General features: G+C 37.9%; 2 protein-coding genes and 1 long non-coding RNA gene across 4 annotated transcripts in view; 2 read left to right on the top strand and 1 right to left on the bottom strand.

The window, feature by feature from the left end:
• Positions 1-22,804, top strand: part of LOC138181434 (three prime repair exonuclease 2) — a 227,381-nt gene that overhangs the window by 80,631 nt on the left and 123,946 nt on the right. The window lies entirely within an intron of this gene.
• Positions 1-22,804, top strand: part of LOC138181415 (dipeptidase 1) — a 247,882-nt gene that overhangs the window by 107,336 nt on the left and 117,742 nt on the right. The window lies entirely within an intron of this gene.
• The window catches only part of LOC138181489 (uncharacterized), an 88,080-nt gene continuing 84,730 nt past the window's right edge, over positions 19,455-22,804 (bottom strand). Inside the window, exons 2-3 of the long non-coding RNA XR_011173521.1 lie at positions 19,717-19,983; positions 19,455-19,649 (exon numbers count right to left, since the gene is read on the bottom strand). This is a non-coding gene — a long non-coding RNA (uncharacterized LOC138181489). The remainder of the gene's footprint in view (positions 19,650-19,716; positions 19,984-22,804) is intronic.

Raw genomic sequence — 22,804 nt, 5'->3', positions numbered from 1 at the left:
CAACACCGTGAAATGAACTAAGAGACGCGAAATGTGCGCAAGTGTTTATGATCTTGGTTTTGATTAGCCGCAGTTTTTCGAAATACAGTTGTCCTAAAATAGACGCGAACAAAAAGCAATGATCGTAAATTTAACAGTAGAACTACCAAACTTGTCAAAATGATGTATCTCGATTTTCTCTTTTTCTTTTCTTTTTTCTTGCGGTTAGTAAGAAGGTGCAGACGCTGTTGGAAAAATTAACGTTGACTTTTATACAGATCAAAATATCGTCGTACTTATTTTACTATTGTTACATCATTTTATTACGATTACTTGTATAATAGTAGATTTAGGTACACATTGCAGGCTAGTTATTGTAGTATTGGAATTTTACACCGAAGGAAAACTGTTTCTTTAGGTCTCTTATTCAAATTACAAGGTTGGAATAATTAGGTGAAATATTATTACAGGGTTGGAACAAAGAGTACATTTTGATAGAAAATACAAACCTGACAGGTGATCGTGGTCTTCTGTTTAATTTTTCAGTGGCAGAGAGAATATCGTCGCTAGTCTTTTGGAAATATCGCGCTCTTGGTATTTGTTTGTATGGTAAATACCTAAAAATTCGAGCAGAAGATAAATAAAAAGCCCTTCTCGTCCTTATTCAAATAGAAACTGTATCTTATAATCAACGTTTAAAAAGTATACACGAACAAAAATAGAGAGTAAATAGGTAGAGCTGTCTGACCCATTGCCTTCCTGTTCTACTACATGTTATCAAACAAGAATACGTCTAATTTATTTATCGACTAAAAAACTATACAAGAAAGAAATGATTTTGATAGTAACGATAATTCCAATAAATTTCAATAGACTTCAATAACTCATAATTCATTCTTAAACGATAAATACAAACATTATAATCGATCTTCCAATAGATTTCAACAGACTTTAGCAAACTTAAACAAGTTCATAAGCTTCACTAACCGAGTCATGACTCGGTAACGTATACAATTCATGTTTTACAGCCATTAGTCCTATAATTTCTTTGGTGCCTCTCAAAATAATTGTATCTTATTTTCTACTCAATCTGGTATTTTGTGTACTTTACAGTCTACGAGTCGTCTGTCTTGTCTTTTCTTAAATTCAGAATTGCAATCTTAAACCTTGAAAAACCGGTCCCACGACAAGAAAGTGCGAATCACACGAACCAACTTCTTTCAAGTTCCACCATACTCGAAGATGGTATCCCACTGGGGGTAGCCATCCACCTGTTATTTAGCAATTAAGTTAGAAAAATTTACCAAATGTCCAGCTGGACAAGTTGTAAGTTCCAAATTAAATAATAATAATAAAAAAAAGAGAAAAAAGTTCCACCATAAACCAACCCCTCCTATCATCCTGCAGATTCGATATCAGACGTCGTCGCTGTTACTTCTTAGGAGTATCCCGATCCTAGGAGCAACTAGCACGAAGCTGTTAGAGTTACTCTTCTAGCAATTTCCGTCGAATCACCAGGTAGCAAAAGCGCCGGGAAACCCCGTGAAGAGGGTAAAGCCGCATCGTCTCGGCGAATGGTCAACCGGCAGCGTAATTGAGCGAGGTCATCGGCAGTTACGTTTGCCGCAATTTCCGTCTAGCCGTCGTCGCCTAGCTGGAAAAAGTGGGCAAACGCGTGGCAAAACGTGGACTTCCTTTCGAGCCGTCCAACGTTAAACGGACAGAACGGAAGCCGGTATACGCTGGAGATTCTCGTTTAGAGATAACCAGACGTCTATTCGTGGCTTCCGTGGTGCACAACGGGACCGGGAAACTCGTTTCACGCGGGTAAATAACGGTTCGAATTACCGAGCTTGGAATCCTGCTAAATAAGCGACGCTCTCTCACCCTTTCCGTTCGATTGTTTAGCATTTACTTTCGAGAATTAATATTGACTTTATTCCGCCATGGCTACGACGATTAGCCTCGCTTGAATCTCTCGCGTAGGATTTTCTTGTCGTTCGACGTTTGCCGATTGTTGGCCGAGTGGATGGGACTAGTAAGTCGATCGATGTTCGATGAAGATTTTTACGAATATATTACGCGCATTATGCGAAGATTTGTAGAATTTGATTAGCTGCGATTATGCTGGTATTTGGAAGCAAATGGAGAAATACAAAATTGTGGAACATTGTAGAATAAAATAAAATGGAAGATATGGACGTTACGAGATGTTTATCGTTGACGTAGGTACATTTAATAAAATATTAAATAAAATAAATCTCGCAAATTATCATGGATAACTGATATAATCGACTGTTCAAACAGTTTAGCAATTTTTGCAAAGTATGATCAGCACAGATATCTTGTAATTTCTATACGTAGTTTAAGACTCGTTTAGAATTTTATCAACATAATCGTGTCTCATTACAATTGCAACAGAATTCCAAAATGTATGATACGTGTAATATATTCGTACTCGGACAAAGCCACCATGAATATAAAAATATCTGCTTTTGTGAGCTATTTTAGATATAGGAGATGTTTATGAGAATTCAGTGTCTGTAAATTCAATCGCGATGATACGGCGATCTTAGAAGCGAAAACACTTTGATATTCAGGTTCACGGAGATGCGATATGGAGACTACACAGGAAGAACTTAATAAATCACGTTTCCTATCTTTCATAGAGAAGCAGTTTTAATATTCGTATAACCAAAATTGTATTTTTCGAGAGATTATATTTTGCTAAACTCCACAGGATGGACGTTAAAAATTGAACCAATTGACTTATTGCAATTAATCATTTTGGAACTTCGTCTAAATTTCAGGATAAATCACTGAATATATACATTGAAAATGAGAAAATCGCAATATACAAATGTGTTTTACAACGCGTTTTATATTATCCTTATCGTCTTCTCATTTCCAGCGAACTTCACGATCGAGACAGAAATAAAGGAATTAAACATAAAAAAACATTTTTTGTCTCTCGTCGCTTGAAAAGACATTTCTTAATTTGTCTGCTAAATTCTCCGCTCTTCTTACGCATAAAAGAACGTTTAATTAATTAAGCCGGGGATATTTCGAACGACTGCGCAAGCACGCTTCGTTTTCTTTCCTACGAATCTCCTTTTTCAGCTCTGTTAAATAACCATTTTGATACTCTGGTTTTCAAATATACGAGCGAAGGACGATAAACCAGGCTGGGGAATTATGAATTCGACGGATGACTCGGGGTTGTATTGCCACGTGGCGAGTAACACACCGCGAAACGTGTGTATATAGCCGCGTAAAATATTACCCATCAAATGTTTGCGAACAGGTTCGCGACGTATCTCGCAATGAAACTGCTGGTTGTATCGTTATAAAGAGTGTTGGAATGTTAAAAGAGAAAAACACGTGAAACGTGTTTGGAGTTTGAAACCGTCCGAAAATATTGCATTCGCCGATTAAAGGGCTGAGAAAGCAAATGCTTACACGTTCGCCATTGCTATTTTTGGAATTAATATTCATATTTACTTAAACAGCGTATCTTTCTTATTTTTCCTGCATATTTCTTCCCTTTTTCTTTTCTTTAGTATCTGTTCTAAATATCTCAGAAAATATCTACAATATGTATTTTTATAAATACTCTTTGTACTTTCTACGCTCGCTGTAGTTATAATGGTTTCATGCGATTAAGAGTTTGCTTCTTCTCTAGTGTCTTTCCGTCGCTCGAGTTATAACAACCGATATGTGATCGCATCTCTGTTAAGAAAAGTATAAATATCGCGTCTTTCAAAAACAAATTTTTCTCTTTTATTATGAGAAACTAATTTTATTCTTTCCTTGATTCTATTTCGTTCATATATGTGGGCATACGTCAAACTCGCAATGTCTAAGCTTCACGTATTAAACTATTTGCTATATGTACATATATCAAACTGTAATAAGACACAAAATACAAAAATGAAGAAGAAAACCAAAAACAATAGAAGCTAAAAGTTATTGAACATCTTTCATTCATCGTAACCCTACAAAAACCACTCTTCCGCGTTTAAAACTACAATAATAAGCAGCCATGTAACAGAAACAGTTTTGTACGACCGATACTCATAATTTTTACTTTAGCGTACACTCGCATTGTATAAAATCACATACATCCAAATAACCATAAATACTCACAATTCGTGAGACATATACGGATCCGTGGTATCCGGAAAATCCTCTTCAACGTCACTGACTGCATCCAAATCTTTGCACATGTGTAACCATGGGAACAGAAATTTTTCCCTTCGTTTTTTCTCCTCCTCCAATTCTTCCTCGTCGTCGACAAGCTCATCCAAGCTCTCATAATCGTCGTCGTCGTGATATTCGAAAACCTCGAAGAACTGGTCCGCCGTGCGAACTGAAAGCAAAAACGAAAATCAGTGGCGCGCGCGTGAAAATCGAATACGACGTTTCGTTTTCTTCGACCGGGAAGAACGCGATCGTGTTCACTTACCGAGCACCGAGCGATTTAAACAATTCAAAGCGAGTCCCTTCGAGGCGATCAGTGCCAACCAATCGAGCACAAAGAATAGTGTTTCGATTGGAAGACGCTAGAAAATTGCGTTTGCTTTCGTCGTATTTTCAAAGACAAAAGTAGCGGAGAAATTGGACCGTGTGTTAAGCTGGACGAAGCAACAAAATTCAAAACGGCGTTCGGTTATTATTAGACTGTGGATATTTCGTGAATTTATGCGAAGTTTAAAGACGCGAAAATGCATACGATATGCAAATGTATATAAGGTGTCTAAATTGAAGTGGTCGTTATAATATTAAATGGACAAAGCAAATGACTGATTTCAGAGATTTCGTAATTGCGTTTATCGAAATATAAATTTGCGTAAAAATCCGCAGTCTGTTTATTATATTTGTTGGAATACAACGATATCAATCGCATGCAGATAAGGTGGTTGATCGTATGGATTCTTCCCTTCATTGTCCAACGCTATCCCCACTAGTGCACGTTCGTGAGATGTACCATGGCGGCTAGCACGTGCATGCTCTTTCGAGAATTTGGCGGAAGAAGCTTAAGGATATGGATGGAACATTCTCGATGGGCACGTCGAGAAGCTACTAGAAGGTTCTGTAGCACATGTGACGCCACACAGACACCCACACAGGTCACACTCATTACTGCGTACAGAGTGGGGTTCTAAACCTTTTTAAGGGCCATGGGTCACTAAGCAAGCCAGTCTGTGAACAACTAGCCAACTGTCAACATTCATAACGCTTACTTGTATTTTACTATAACTTTGTTTAATAAAAATCATATAGTATTGTTTCAATACACACATTGTGTCTTCCACAGTTTATTAATCTTAATTTCAAGATTAAATTCTAACAATATTTTACAACTTTCCAAATATTGTTCAACGCTGTCCAACATCATTTGCAATGGATGACTATTGTTTTAAAGATTAATTAGCAGCGATATATAAATTTAATTGACTCGTTCGTAACGAGAGATTCGTGTATGTGTGCATTAGAAATTTGTAGGTGAATGTTGGAAGTTAGAGAATCGAATTGGTCTCTGTTTCTGTTCGAATCGTAGGGATGCAATCATGAAAAAGGGTTTCCATCGGTGTTGCTGAAGCTGACACGCTCAGCTGGAAGACATTAATCTTAATGACTCGTAAGTTGCCTAAATCGATAGCGCTGACACTCAGCCCACGGGAATCAATTTCAAAATCCACAATGACGATTCTTGACCGCTAGAAACTGAAATTGATGACCAGTCGTCCACGTCAATCTTGATATCCGTATCTCGAAGATCAACCTCCATAATCCTCAGCAAATTCCAACCTATTTTTCACGATGCGACTTTTCCGCCCAATATTATTATCGCGTAACTAAAAACCAATTTCATTCGCGTTATTCGTAATCACGATTTATTGTGCCTGTAATATTAATTTTTGCGAAACAAAAACGATACGAGTAAGTAAAAAATATTGAAAAAATAAAATAAAATGAAAGTTTAATGTCATTGAAATACGTGAAATTTAAGGATTTTAGAAAATTGAAAAAATATATATATATGTCGGAGATGAAAGAACATCGGGGCCTTCCCTTTGGAATTTTTAGGAAAATCCCCAATACTTTAGTCTAGACTTTTTATTATAGCTGTACTTAAATAATAAAACTTAGAAATAGTTGTTTATGATTCAATCCGATTATGTTTGCCCGGGATTTACGACAGTAGGCTTGGGCTCGAAGTGACACATCTGATCGCTAAACTTCTCTCTTCTTAAGAAGAAAGTTGACCGAAAGGGTACAGAAAGGTACATAGAAAGTACATAAGTTCAGTTTCACTTATTCTGTGTCCTTAGAATAGTCAACATATCTCTACCGGTCTCTACCCTTATAACAGTCGCGTACTTAACGTATCAGTGTAACTAAGTCTTACATAACGTGTTTGGAGTGAATTGTGATTTATGTTAATTCAGTGTGTATTACATTGTGATTGCTGAATTCGTAATAAAGTGTAATTAAAACAAAATTAATAGTTGCGTTACGACTCAACTATTTTTATTTCATCAACCAACCCTTAAGTTTACGTGACAAAGTCATCGTTTCCTGTCTGCTGTCTATGGTCTGCCTTCGTCCCAGTCTATCGTCTACCATATACGCTACCATATACCATCATATACCATATACGCTGTCGATGGCTTCGGTGCTTGAGAAAACTAAAAAGACCAGATATAGAGTTTTCATAAAATAAAAAAATTCAGTTTGACTTGGACTCTGGACAAGTAAACAAGCATTTGCTAGCCCGTTGACCGTGTATTCGTTACTGAACCTAAGATTATTGTCATTAGTATCTCACGTATCTAATCGTCACGGTTAATTGTCAAATTCTGTAATAGTCATCTAGTCACCTTGTGAATTTATTATTATATTCATTTACTGACTAAGTTCGTTGAACGTCTCTAACCCCAACATTAACTCGACATATATACAGGGTGGTTGATAACTGGTGGTACAAGCGGAAAGGGGGTGATTCTACGCGAAAAAAGAAGTCGAAAATATAGAATAAAAATTTTTCGTTCGAGGCTTTGTTTTCGAGAAAATCGACTTTGAATTTTCGCTCGGTACGCGTCCACTTTATCGCGTCTCGTTATAACGGATCTCACTGTAGATCGTTGTCTCGATTGACGTTATTTTTTTAATTTTTTAAATTTTTAAATTTCTAAATTTTTTAATTTTTATTCTATATTTTCGACTTCTTTTTTCGCGTAGAATCACCCCCCTTCCACTTGTACCACCAGTTATCAACCACCCTGTATATATCTTCGTTTGTAAATATACACTATGAAAGAAAAATAGGAAGTAAATGATTAGTTTTAACATAACGCGATAAAAATTCTCGATCGATGGATTTATAAACCGACGATAGTATCCATCGCAAATAATATTGCTGTATTGGAGGTGCAAAACATCTGACAATATTTATAGAGGTATTCCGATAGACGAGTCATTTCAGATGCATAGCGGGTAGAACATCTTTTTCTTCTTTTACTCTCTGATATCTTCTCCTGATCCTCAGCGATGTAGGCGTAGAGAGATTCACTGTATCATATACATATCAGCTACTCTTTATTGGCAAGCTCTACGATATCTCTATTTAAAAGCACTGGCAAAAACATTTTCGATGCAATCTAGCGGATCGACCGTAACTCTCACAAGGTAAAAAATTTCATTATTTTTTTAGAAATAACGATCAACGATATTCAACGATTAAACTGCGGAAGAAACGAGAAATATTTCTTTATCGACAGAGAAATTAATTAATCGAAGAGTTCAGCGAAGAAACGGTACAAATATATTTTTTCGAAAAACGAGATAAATACGACGTATGAGCCGTTTAAAAGCCACGACGTTAATCAACTTTGTAAAACGATGATATTTAAAAATATTCTTTAAATTTATCTGTGAAGTTACCGTTGTTTGTACAAGTCCTTTGTGATAAATGAACTTGTGAAAGTAACGTTAATTGCATATCTGGGTGTGAAAATTAAGAAATTCACAGAAGCTGAAGTTGATGGTTTTAGCTTTTGAAAATTTTACGCGGTATCTATACGTACATAGAATAAAAGAAAAATGGCACAAATATTTTTTCACGATAGTTTCGCGATAACAATGACACCTGACGTTTCGATATTTGAGGACGTACAGAGATCTTTCTATTAAACTTAACCTCTACGGAAAATTGTTTCGCTTGTTTCCGCGTTTCTTTTAAGCTTCTCGATTACCAGAGCCACCAACCACACCGCTCGAACCATTTTAGATGTTCTCTTCGCTTACCAAACAACCGCTGCGCGTATCACCGATAAAATTTTCCTCTTTCTGTCTTGAAAAAAAGTTCACATACTCCAGTACATTCCATTCTCGAAAATGTGATTCGATTTTCACCCACTTGCCAACGACACGAAGGTATCCGGACGGCGAATGGAAATTTTCATGCGCGGACATCGCGCGAGAAAATAAAATCGCAGGAAGGAGAAGAACTGAAAGAACGATACGGTTTAGAAAATGAATTGACATTGGCGAGAAATCGATACGAAACGGCTGGTCAGTAACTATGGACGGGTACGGCATTTATGGATCGATACGCGAATCATCGTCACCGAGGAAATGCTCGAATTCAGGCCATTTAATCCTTCGACGATCGACGTGCACGTCGACTCTCAAAAAATCACGTCAAACATGATCGATGTTGCGTCAATGAATGACGATTGATGATCCGACGCCGTTTCTATGAAATAAACGCAGCTCTTGCTTTCTGGAATCGACGCTGCGTTAACCAAATTCCGACGACGCGTTAATTTTTCGGAACATTAGCACCGTGTTATTCCATTTGTCATCGAATGTTACTTTTTGATGTATTTTTCATGCGTAATTATGGTGTGCGTATGTCGAGCACAGTTGGCTATGAAGATCGATGGTTTCTATGTTGACTTTGCGGTTTTCTTTTGAATATTTGTTGGTCGATATCCGAGTTTAAAATTGGTAAATTACACGTGTGATATTTGTGGAATGTGTTGAAAATGTTGCTTCTTATATTTAGAAGGAAATTATTTTTATACTTTCAAACGATACTGTGTAGAGAGTATTAATTCGGTGTCTTTTTAAATAAAACCGAATTTTTATTTATAGATCGTATAATATAATCAAATGTAAATAATTTTGAAATTGCATAAATACTGGCTTAAAAAGAATATTCAAATTGAATGTAAAATAATTACCAGAATAATCTACAGGCGCGAAATCCAACCACATTTAATATTCAATTTTCATCTTACAGGATTTGAACATTTTCCTATGAGTAATTGAAATAGTGAACGATAAATAGCAAAATAAATAAATAAGAACAATAATAAAATAGCAAAGTATATTCACGAACAGGAACAAAGCAAAGAAGAAATCAGTGAAAGTAAATACATGGACATAAATCGATCGAAGCTTTTCGATCGCAAATGAATTCGTATTCACCATGTATACAAATGTACGACAGATAAAAATAATCCTGACATAGTAACGAAATATCCCAGCTTTCTAAATCATATTTACAACAACACAACACAACAAATACATATGTAAAGAATTACAAGCGATTCGGTACGAACATAGCAAATATCAATCGAAACTTTTCAATCGCGGATCAACTCAAATTTCCAATATATACGATAGATAACCTAAAATAAACAGTACTCACTAGATTCTTCGTGCAGGCTCTCGCGTAAATCCTCGCACGTCAATTCGATCTTTCCGCAGTCGTCCGTACAGGAAACCGATGGTTTTTCTCCGGCATCTCCAAGTCGGAGACTCGGTGATCGAGCGAAATCGTATCTACATAGAGTGACGCGTGGTGTGTCAGGTTTGGACGTTACTTCTGGAAACGCGTCGGGTTTGCTCGGTACTTTCGTTAAACATTCTAATTCTTCGTCTTGCACGAGCTCGGAAAGTTTCTTTTGCATGAAAGGTGGGAAAAGTTCGAATTTGCTAAACCGCCACGTCTGATGGTTCGATGGCCTATCAATGCTGGGACTCCATGTAATCGCAAATGTTGGCTTTTCCATATCGCTACTCCTTGCTTAAATAATTTACTATGAAATACACGTTATACCGTGAAAATACTGTCACGATACTGTTTCCATTTAATTTCGTGCGCACGGATTTTCCGCTCTTGGTTACATCGCGAATGTTACATTTCGATTTTGCGACGAAAAATAACAAAAAACTGACGATGGAATTGATCTGTAAACGAATTGCATTCTCGGTTGGTCGATAATCTTGATTCGTAGATCTGTTATCGTCGTTGCCATTGTCGATATTACCATTCCTTGCTGTATCGAGAAGATAAAGAAAAGCTATCGTAGGACGAAGGTGAAAGGTAAAAGATGAAAGCATAAAAATAGAAGAAACAGCTACCGTAGACGGTGAATGAATCAAAGAAGAAAGAAACACGTAAAAGTTGCGTATAAAAGAAAATTTTTAGTTCGACTTGCACTTTAAAATTTTAACATAGAAGGTATGCCGAAAGATATATAAAAGTGCATCTAGTTTTTTATGACTTTTTTTATTCTTCTTCTTTTTTATTCTTTTGAAGTTTACGATGTTTTCATAAAATTTAAATAACCGAAAGTAAAAATGTTTTTCGGGAAACCTAAATAAGTCGAGGTAGAAATGATTTTCGGAAAATATTTAGCGACATAATATTCTTCGCGAGGTCCAGCGATATTCGAGATCCCAGGAACTCTTAAATTCGATAACTCTTGGATCATAGAAATCCAATAAGAATGACTGTCGCTGGTAGAAAGCAATCTCGACAGCTTCGGCTTTTCATGGAGAAGCCAATTTCAACGACCTCCAGGTCGTACAACTCCATAGCGACGACCCTTCGGCTATGGGAATCCGCAATGATGACATTGTATTATAGATATCGATCTTAATGATGCCAAAAGTCGTAAAACCACTGATATCCACGGCTTCCAAGTGCTTGACACCGATTTCGCTAAGCTTCTAGTTGTGAAAAATCATAGCGATGATTTTCGAGCTGCTGAGAGTGGCCATTCTCCATTGGCGATATCGAATTCGATGATCTTCAGATCGGAAACGATCTTCAAATTACGAGTATTCGCGCATGTACCAGGTATGTAAATATGAAACCGGAATTTGCCTATAGATGGTCCTAGCTGATAACGTAGTTATCACTAAACTGCGTCATTGATGCCAAAAGTCTTTGTTGACATCTCACAAACATTTTCCACTCGGAACAATACAAGTTTCATACAACAGCATAGTTTGCAATAGCGTTGAACATGTCAAATTTTGTGCCTGGAAACTACGATTTGCGGACAGCATTGATTTTCTGTTACCATTCGAAGAAAACTGCTGCAGAATCGCATCGAATGCTTGTCGAAACTTACGGTGAGCATGCTCTTGGTAAATCACAGTGCTCTGAGTGGTTTAAAAAATTCAGAAGTGGCAATTTTGACGCGAGGAACGAAGAACGTGGAAGACCACCGAAAAAGACCACCGAGCTGTTAAAACCTGGCGAAATCGTTAATACTCAGCGCTACCGACAACAAATGATCGATTTGAATCAAGCTTTGCGTGAAAAACGACCAGAATATCAAAAAAGGCAACACAAAGCAATTTTGCTTCGTGATAATGCACCATCGTATACAGCAAAACCGGTGAAGGAAACGATCGGAGCGTTCAGTTGGGAAATACTTTCGCACGCGGCTTACTCACCAGACTTTGCTCCGTCCGATCACTATTTATTTGCATCGATGGGACACGCACTTTCTGACCAGCACTTCGCTTCTTACGAAAATGTACGAAAATGGCTCGATGACTGGTTTGCCTCAAAAGAGCGACAATTTTTTTGGCGTGGCATCCACCAATTGCCAGACAGGTGGGAAAAATGTATAGCTAGCGATGGGCAATACTTCGAATAAAATATTTTTAATCATTTTCATACAATAAACGTGTACTTTCTATACAAAAATTCCGGTTTCGTATTTACATACCTGGTACTCACGAAAATATTGGAACGCTTATTGTTTTTACATTTTATGATAGAGATGTGGGATGACGTGACGTCAGGGAAGGACGTGGCGTGAGGGGTAATTGTTTATAAACGTTGTCAAGATATGTTAATGTTGTCAAGCAGTGTTGAGCAGTGTCAAGTTCGTCGTGTTGTTGTGTCGTAGAATTAGTGAGAAACGAATGCGCGAAACGCGGTATTATATTCGATTTTGTGAGAGTGCAACGATATTGTATTTATCATACTGTTTTCTATTTACTTATAATATAACAAACCTGCGTTCGGACAGCGCCAAGATACGCACACGCGCTTCAACGAAAAAAATAAATTCAACTTCGATAAAGTCTATAAGACGCGTATACATTTTTTACCTCCTCTGTATATATTTATTTGCACGTGTTGTATAAAACATTTTGAAATTCAAAAATTTAATAAATAAACCAATTTATAAATGCATTTAGAAGTTACAAGATATTTACTGCAAAGATATATTTGATAAAAAAATTGGTACACAGAATGAACAGCCACGCGTGTGATAGATGTTAACAGTCCTGTCGAATGCTGAGACTTGACCTGGTATAACGACTAATTGATTCGTTGAAATATTCTTGCGATCTCTACGAAATATATACTCGCAGCAAAATTTCTTGAATTTCCGCATACATTTTCAGACGTGTTTCAAACTTTATCGATATAATCATAATGGTCGAGTTCCAGAACAGCGACGATGAAATTCTAAAACGTTCGGTATAACACAGATACACACAGTTTATTCACGGGAGGTATTACAAGCGTGGGAATACTTTTGCGAGACACTGTGAATCAGTCAGCCCGCTGTTGACGATAAATTACTTAAACACAGTCGCTCCATTGCTCTCTCGTTCCATAGAAAACATTGTCATTCGTCGATCATAGTCGACAGGAACGAGAACTCGACGCTGACGAAACCTAACCGAAATCGACCAGTTGCCAGAATCGGACCGAACAGAGGAATCGGTATTGCGTCATCGACACGGCCGATCGAAGCGAATTGTTTGATAATTAAGATACTGCGATGCGTGCGTGGAATTTCATCGATTTCACGGACTCGCACACGCGCGACCACGTCTCGACGATCAGCGAGACACGATCGAACATCGACGTTGCCTGCAACTTGTCCTCGTGAATACTTCTTGCGTGAATACCGGATGCGGCCGAATTGTTTAACAGGACACACGAAGACCATTAATTAACGGTTGTCCTATTAGCGAGGCTGTCGGACGTGGACAATACACGCATTACTAGTCGGCGATAACGGGTAAATCGTAATTAAATGGTCCAATTAGGCACGGCGACCACTCAAAGTGTGGAACAGCGAGCCGAGCAAAACCGGCGTGTCTTCGTTCTTGTTCTTCGTCGAGGAGAATCGTTCAGAACGTGACATGGGTATGAAATTCTGCTGTTTTTGCGATTAAAGATTTTTACGGCTCGTTAACCAGATTGCTCCGAATGATCGTAACTTGAAATTTCAGAGAAATTTATCTTCTCGTGGCTCTTTGATAATTGGTGTACGTATTAGGTTGTCCGGAAAGTGTCTTTCTGTCTATCGCAAACGTGTTTTTTACAACAGCGCACCTTTGTATAAACGTGAAAGCAAGTTTGTGAAATGCTTGTGCGATGTTTATGTGGGATGGTGTAACGTCGGGGAAGGACGTAATTGTTTATAAAAGTAGTCAAGATATGTTAATGTTGTCAAGGAGTGTTGCGATCGTTACGAAGGTATGTTAGGGGAAAATGAGCATGAAAAATGCTGTCAGAGTTGAATTTATCGTGGTCGTGTGAAGTTCGTTGTGTTGTTGTGACGTAGGATTAGTGAGAAACGAATACGCGAAACGCGGTATTATATTCGATTTTGTGAGAGTGCAACGATATTGTATTTACTGTTTTCTATTAACTTATAACATTCCTACATTTATTTCAATAGAATAAAATGGATCGTACGTAATTCGACAAAATAATATAAAAGAAAAAACGTTGTGCGTCTATTGTTTCCTCATAAAACGAAAGAAACTTTTCAGACAAACTAATATTTCGTCGCAGGTTTCGGTAAGATTCGATAAAATCGAAAATAATCAGTTTGTAATAAATTTTACCAAATAACGAGGATCGAAGAAATTCTGCGTCCACTTGAAAGAAACAACAGCGTGTAAATTCTACGAATATATTTTTCACCTAAATAACATTTCCAGCCTACGTTACGCGTGAGACTACGAGTATAAAGTTTCGCTAAATATCTTTTTTTATTTGTACTTTACAATTTGTCCAGCTGGACATTTGGTAAATTTGTCTAACTTCATTGCTAAATAACATGTGGATGGCTACCCCCAACGAGATACCATCTTCGAGTTTGACTATTTTATTTCTTTAGCGAGGTCAGTGGGGTGTTTTCTTTTTAGTCTTCTTTCTATGAGAGTTTTGCTCGCTTCAGCAGCCAGCTGGTTTGGATGTGTCGCCGTTCTTTCCTTCTATTTTTCTGCGTATTTCTTCTTTGTTTTCTTGATTTCTTCTTTGACCGTTGGTATTTTTAAGTCTTTGCGCATGTCCTCGTTTCTGACATACCATGGGGCGTTCGCTATCATTCTCAGTATCTTCGATCGTATCTAGTTTATTCACGTGGCTCGTCGCTAAATATTCACAAACATACCGTTGCTATCGAAAGTTTGCTTCGGAAGAACAGCTCGTTACACGTTCCCCTTCGTACTATTTAGTTGGTAGATCGGTAGATACATTTTTACGGATCTCGTTATTTCAACGATATTTATCGCGACGCCGAGAAAAACTTTTAACGATGTCAATCAAATACGATAACTTTCTTGAAAAGCGAAGAAAAATCGTGCTCGGCATTGGACTCGAGACGGTTTTCATTCAACGTACAGAATTTATACCGGCCAACTATAAAACGTGCCAGCTAGTTCGTTAGTCGACGTTACGTACAATCGTTTTTTCATCGAAAGGATGCCACCGTTTGTAATTTTTGCGATTCGCAAACCGCGTCGCGCGATCGTAAATATGGTCGGGACAAAGGTACGATTAAAAGCTGGCCGGTGAAGAGACGAAGAAGAGAACAAAAACGAAGCGGGGTAGAGGAAAAATCTAGGAAGAATCGAAAATACACTGCTAATTGGCCTGTGTGCCGATTCGATCGACTTGTACAAAGGGAGGAAAAATCAAGACCGAGTCTGCTCGCATCGTTCGAATAGCCAAACGTTGAAGTTTGATTTATCTCATTAAGGAGAGAATCGAGCTTAATTTGCCCCATCAAAAATGGAATTAAGCTTAATCTATAGCGCACGGCCCCGAGCAAATGCAATTAATTAGCCGAAAAAACGAAAACAAATTTCAGCGAGCGTCACGAACGGCGTTCAGTTCGCTCGACGATGAACGCTTGTTTTTCGAGGATCGCGCGTCGAATCAATTGACAGAGAACTGCGAATAAACTGACAGAAATTCTGCTCGATGTTCTTTAGCGGTCTTTCACTTGCGATTCAATTTGAAAAGAAAACACGAATAATTGGATGATACGTCTAAATCGCGGAGAGAAGGATTTATATGAAATTTTTATAAAATCGAGAGCAGAAGGAAACGTCAAATAAATCAGCGAAAAAATCGCTGGATAGACCGGTGTTGATTTAGCGAATGATAATCGGGTTAGCAGCAGCCTCTGTCTGGCACAAAAATATTTGCCAGAGATCTCAAAAAAGCTTGGACGTTTTCAATCGTGTTCGCTCTTCATCCAGTCCGTTTATTTTCTTTTTATTTTATTTCTCTTCGTTCCTATTTGATGTCGTTGTTTTGCCATGAAATTAAAGAAAATCGAAGTTTAAACGAAACTGACAGTCGAATAGAGATTCGGCAGCGTGGGGAGGCGGATGAAGCTTCGATAGCGTCAAACGGGATATCTTCCATGAACAGAGCGAGAAATATTTGCCCGAGCATTTGAAATTCTGAAGCTGCCTTTTCCTGAAAGACGAGATTCCTTCGAATAAGTGAAAAGCGAATAAACGGAAAATTATCCAGATACCAATTTAAATTACCATCCACCCTTAATTATAAAACCTATACTACACGTTCCTAAAGAAATAGAAACATAAATTATATATAAATACAATAATCAATTAGACCTATCCATACGTCCCTCGATCGTTCCTCGATGCAACAATTCAAAAATTAAATACTTTGTTCCTACAACTATGAAGCTTATTCCGTACACGAACGATATACACGACGATGTACGCGAATAAAATGAACGACGTAACGATCGATCAAATGGAACGACTGAAAAATTAAATACATTCGACTCTGCGACCATATCAGACCCTATAAAATATTTGTGCGTTTATGAACGAGATTTCATCGAGATCGAAACACGTTCAGCAAGTCGATATCGCGAAAGGTGGAAAGTTGGAGCTGGCAGAGAGGTTCTTTGGATTCTGGCGGGATTTCAAATTTTCTTACAATTTAGCGAGTTCCTCGTGCTTCTATCGACCGGCTTACGAGGCAATTTAAGTCACCCGATGGGATTCGCGACATTTTCGGCGGATTTGCAAGCTTGTTAGCCGAGTTTCCTGCGATATAATGCGGTCCTACTAACTCGGCTCGTTCCAGTTCCGAGGACGCAGCTATTCCTTTTAAAATTACGCTTGTCGATGTTGGCGTAAGTTTGGTCGCGCGCGTTCATTGGCTGGCGGAAATAGTTGCAGCGGAAACTACACTGTTCGTCGCTCAAGTTGTTTCCGTGAAGTTTGCGTTTCATTTCTCGGCTTGGTTGCATTAATAAAGGAGAAGCATCCTCGGTCGGAGCTTGAACAGAATAATTATTGTGGCTCGTTGAGTTGTTAATGTCGCTATACTTGCGATAATTAAGAACAGTGGCGATGTTATTCTCCTTCGATCGTCGCAACGCGACGATTCGCTGAAGTAATTCTCTTGGAATAAAACACATTACGGTAAAAGTTGCAATATCGTTGGAGTAAGACACGTAGTCGTAGCTTTGGTACGATGAAACAATGTTCGTTGAATTAGATCAAGTTGCCTCGTTCGAATCATCATCGTGTTGTTCACCTAAAGAGTAATACTCTTAAAACAACCTCTTTATCTATAGAAAGAACTTGTTCGACCGTGTTGAAGTTATTGTTACTTGAAACGTAGGTAATTTAACGATTAACGTACAAAGAATTTCTTTCGTTGGTTAAAAATCCTTCGAATCGCTCAATCGAACAATTTTCAAGACCACTTAACTTTACTTTAAAGGTACTTTATAGTTCGATTTCATTCGTTTCTTTCTTTCAAAATTCTCTATACAGAGTTACTATACTGTGCGTCACTAACGATTTGATTTCCTCAGGAAGGAACCAATAGGCTATCCGTGTTCCAAGTATTGAAGTTAATCGGCCGATTTCACCTGACTTTACAGTTTCTTCTCTGTGTTGTACGAGATCGTTATTGGTTTTACGACTAAATTTCATCCGTCGGGAAATCCCGAGTTCCATTTCGTCAATAACAAAGGTCTTTGATTCGATTGGCCCGATCGATGGATCGGTGTGCAACAAGCTCGCGGTTCCTTCCACGACAAAGCAACTCTGATAGCTGTGCGCGCTACACGTTCGCGTATTTATGTGACATCCTTGGAGAAAAGTGTCTTTCCCTCGCGTTTTATCAAGCTGCGGCCGTCATCTCTCACTTAATTATCCTTGATCCACCATCGATATATTATTGATATTAAAAGTTGGAAATTGACTTGCAAAAAGATCAATACGCAAAGTTTATTAGATACTTCTTTATTTGCTCTTTTATGCTTATAACATTTTGTTCATATCACATCTGGATTTTATCTGATAGTTACTTTTTAATTCTATTCTGAATAGTTTCGATTCGGCTTTTATAGAACTCTACGGTCTCAAAGTGATACCAACAACGTTTGACAATCCCAAGATACAGAGAAACGAGTTTGGAAATGTTGCTAATAAGCTCTTGTATAGACGTCTACGTGATTACGAGAAACACAAAGGTCCAAAAATATGCAAAATGTAAGATACTCGTTACAATCAAGCACATTTATGAATTTATTATATGACAAATAATCCAAGTGCACGATAAGGAACCGTAGACCGAAATACAGTTTAAATACAGTCGCATCCAAGTATGGAATAAGTAGGATCTGTTGAATATAGAGTACATTTGTATTGTACGCGCGAGAGTGAGGGAACGTAGATCGAAAACACACGCAAGTATGTATCTCTTCCATAGTATGTATGCGAGCATTGCATGATCATCTAAGACTCCATTGAGAAAAAAGAGAGAAGAGCAGTGTGAAATCCCGTGCCCTCGGCCTCCGACGAGTTGCCCACGTGGCGAGTGTGTCACGTCGAAAACACGAGGAGTGGTGAAATTAACACTTTGACTGCCTCGCCGAAATCACGCGTTTCGCTGAGGACGCCACGAGAGTATTTTTATTATTCAAAGCATATAATGGCAAAATAATAATAAATCGATGATGTAAGACAACATTTTTCCTCGATGGACCGTTTATCTCGTTGGTGGTCGCGGGTGACCATCGTGGCGACTTGGTAAAAGTCGATAGCGACGTATTACAACGAGGCTTCGTTTATTTCAACAAATCTTTCGCATTCGTTGTTTCGTCGCAAGCAAAACGTGCGGAATATATCGTTGAAACGTGTGGAAGATATTAGTAAACGGTATTTGCTCGTTCCATATATAATAGTAAGGTATGTGCACACTTCTAACTTCGATTATACGATTACAAAGCAGCATTTACGATTATTTTCTAAGCTGTGTTTATAATAATATTCGTAGATTATCCCTCAAAGATATCGATGCAAACACGGTGCACCGTTAGATGCAAGATTTGTTCTCATCTTTTTTTTATCGATGTTCTAATAAAGACGTTTAATCGTTCAATGGGGCTCTTTTTATTTCAAAGTATCTTCTATTTATCGGTTATATTCAAAATGCCTTAACTGTCAATTTTCATACAATTTTTACTATTGTAAGAAGTTCAAGCACTTCGGTCACCAATACACCGTAGCGTCACAGAAGAAACCGTGACCGGTCATGTTTAACCAACGTGGCAGTCAAAGTATTAAGAAAATCACTGGTCGTTTCCTCGCGTCGTAGTTCAAATATTTCACAAATAAGGTAAAGACTCGAACTTTAGATATATTTAGTAGTAAAATTTATTGTACGAATGCAACAAAGTGACGGTTCAGAGTTAGCTAATTTTAGGAAGATTTATATATTAGGTTGTCCGAAAAGTTTCTTTCGTTTTACGAGGAAATAATGAATGCACAACATTTTCCGTCTTATATTATTTTATCGAATCATATTTGTATAAAGATGCATCGTTGTAAAAGACGTGTCTGTAAAAGAAAGACACTTTCCGGACAACCTAATACTATGGGTTTGGCTCCTACGGAGGAGATATCGCCGGGGCCCAGGTCAGAGATGGCTATGCTGTTACTGTTTTCTGACACTGGAACACTCTCTAAGTTGTTGTTTCGATGGCCTGCGGGATGTTCGTTAGATCTCTTGGTTTTTCTGTCGCTAATTTATGGCTCTGTGCAAAGTTACGTGAATATTAGAATAAAGTTCTTTGCAATTCTTCTCCAAAGTCCTCTCCATACTTTAACAGGATCCATCAGTGTACGGCAATAAAATTCATCGATCTCGTTCCTGGCCGATGTTGTCCTGAATTCTGAATAGACGAGCACCTCGACTCGAAGATGGTTCCAGGCAGATGTCTTAGCTGAAGAATAACGTTAGCCGAGTCGCACAACTTTGAAGTAGCGTTAACCACGACTCGGTGGTAGTAGCAACCGAAATCCACGACACCATGGTGCCACCAGCAGAATCCCACGTCCTCGAAAACAATTCCTCTCTTGAGCGAACCCCTTGTAAATGAAACAGGATAGGAATAAATGGACCGATGGAAATTTAAAGGAGAACTTGTATTTAAAGTCGCGCAGCGATGCGTGTAATTTGATCTAATTAGAATAGAGCAGAGACCATTGATAGAAACACGACAGAATGGAATGAAGATAATAGATATGTGTTGAATCAGGAAATTTGTTTAACGATCATCTTACCGCGTTGTCGTATTCTAAGAAACAAAATGAAATTCTTCAATTTTGTCGTCGTTTCGATTCTCTGCACGAAGATGGTACCCCACTGGGTATTACACTACTAAGATATAACATTTTACCAAATGTCCTACTGGACAAATTGTAAAATTTAAATAAATAAATAAAAAAAAATTTCGATTCTCTCGTTACAGTTTCGAAACTTACGTTTACGACAAACAAGAGAACGAAGGATCGTTGATGTTTGAGGAGATGGAACACAGAAAGTTTCGCGTCGCAGCTACCAGCATATCTTCTTTAAACGCAGCTCGTAACATAGGGGAGAATAAACGAAGAAACAGACGAAGTATGAGCGATAGTTGAACGGGTGGAGAAAGTTGGAGCATTGACATAAAAGACATTCGTATCTTCTAACAAGTTTTTATAGTTTACTAGACTGCGAATTTTTACGCAACTTGGTATTTTTATTAACGCAACTAAAGAAATGTCTATATAAAAATACAACCATCGAACGAGATACGTTAAGTTTACGTAATTTTAACGCAAGTTTAATTACTAAGAATTACTTTTAAAAGGAAACAACTTTATTTCCAGTATTTTTTATATTTTCATTTGTATATTATACGATATACTGGAATATTCAAACTCGCAACACCAAACATAGTACAACAAATTTATCAGGAAACATTTAATTTTCATCGTGCTTTACTCGATCTGATAGCTTCTTGATAACGAATCTTATTATTAACGAAGTTGCATTAACAAAGGCCAAAGTTCGCACAGCGTTCCTTTAATAATCCGTACGCGTGTGTTTATCATTTAATTAACGAGATACAAACACATCTTGTTTTAGGATCTAATAAGAAGCCGTAAAGTTGCCCGGTTACCTTTGAAACAAACGCATACGGTAACTCTAACATCGGCTTGATAAACTTTATAATTTCGCATTGTGCTTGTTAATCCGGTTCTCGCGAAGCTTTCGCGCACTATCGATCCGTGTACCTACATTGAATTTTCTCCACTTCGAGGATGAACTCCAATGACCTGGCCAATCTATCGGATAAGATTTCGGCTATTACAAGTGCACGTACGACGTGATTTTCTGTAACTTGTATGGTCGTCATTTGTTTTTTAGACGGTGAAATTTGTGATTTAAGAGCTTATTGTTAAGACGAGATTAGGAGATTAGAAAACGAAGAGAATGGAAGGGAATTAGAAAATAATTTATGGAAACTGATATATTAAAGCTAACATTAGGATAAAAGGTTTGCATAGAAAGCAGATGGTTGACGATAATTAAATCATTTGTATATAAAGATGTAAATGTAAATGTTTTATATTAAAGAAATCGTTTTGAGATTTAAATTGTAATATGTAAATAGGCGATATAGAAAATTGATGGAGTGGTCGGTACAATAAAAAATTTAATAAATAAAGAACTTTTAATCAATCTGAAATGGTACAGAATACGAAAAGTAGGAAAAAAAGGTACGCGATGCTTCCTGATAAATTATAAAGCTAACGATACAGAATCTGTTCTAATATTAAAGAGATTTGTCTCGATACCCACTTACATACACGTAGGGAGCAAATTATCATAGAAACGAGAACGCGAAAATCTACCGCTCGTTAGAACAATAACGCAGTTGGTGTACGTATTATTATTATTATCCTTCCGATATACTATTTCAAACCTTTACATATTTTATTCCTTTTATCCCAGCTAATCTATTAATACCAGCTTCCTAATTACAATTTCCATTATACAATCTGTTATAATCTATTATAATCTATTACTATCACCTTTGTAATTAATCCACCAACACATCTGCAATATCGAATATCGAAAATTACTGTTCGCGCGAAAAACGAAGGAAAGTGCATAAAAAGCGATAAAAAAAAAAAAATACACGCGAGACGATTAACGATGCTCGAAGCATGCGTTATCGCTTTTAATATTATCGAATACAAAACCCTCTACTTGTGTAGTGTTAAAAAAAAAGAAGAAAAAAAAAGGAGGAAAAAGGAGAAAGAGGTTGCAATTTCCCATCGGACAATCGAAACGGTCTATGACGACGACATTCATCGAAAACACGTTTCCAACACGTCACCGCCGGTTCGTTTCGACGAAGAAGCGTCGACGACGGAACCACCGGCATTTTCATTATCGGACATCGGTCGCGAAATCGAAGCAGCGACAATTTCGAGCGCAAGCGGCGCAAAGTTTGCCGCGCGAACGGCTGCCACAAGCCCTTTCCCTGCTTCCTCTGTGGCGTGCAATTAAAAAGCCCTCCACGCAAAACACCGTCCTCGCGAAGAACTCCTTCACTGTTTTGTCCTCTATCGGCGCTCCTCTATTTTCCACGCGGTCCCTTTGCCGCGCTTTCCCTCGCACTTCCGCTCCGCTTCCGGAAACGCGTGTTACCAGCGCGAATCCGTGCCGCATGAATTGCCACGAAAGTGCCGTTCAAAAAGATTGCAGGCAAATTTCGATGGTACGTTTCCACGAAAATGTGAGATTTTAGATTCGTATTTGTGCAATTTTTAATTGGTAATTCTTGTTTGTTCTGGTGAAATGAAACTGTAAAGGTAATTACGGAGAAAGCAATTAATCGGCTGTTTTGAACTGGTA

Source organism: Bombus flavifrons, chromosome 1 (genome assembly GCF_040668555.2).
Source record: "Bombus flavifrons isolate JBK064 chromosome 1, iyBomFlav1_principal, whole genome shotgun sequence".
Lineage (NCBI taxonomy): Eukaryota > Metazoa > Arthropoda > Insecta > Hymenoptera > Apidae > Bombus > Bombus flavifrons.
The sequence above is the reverse complement of the archived record's forward strand: the minus strand, read 5'-3'. Positions and strand labels throughout refer to the sequence as shown.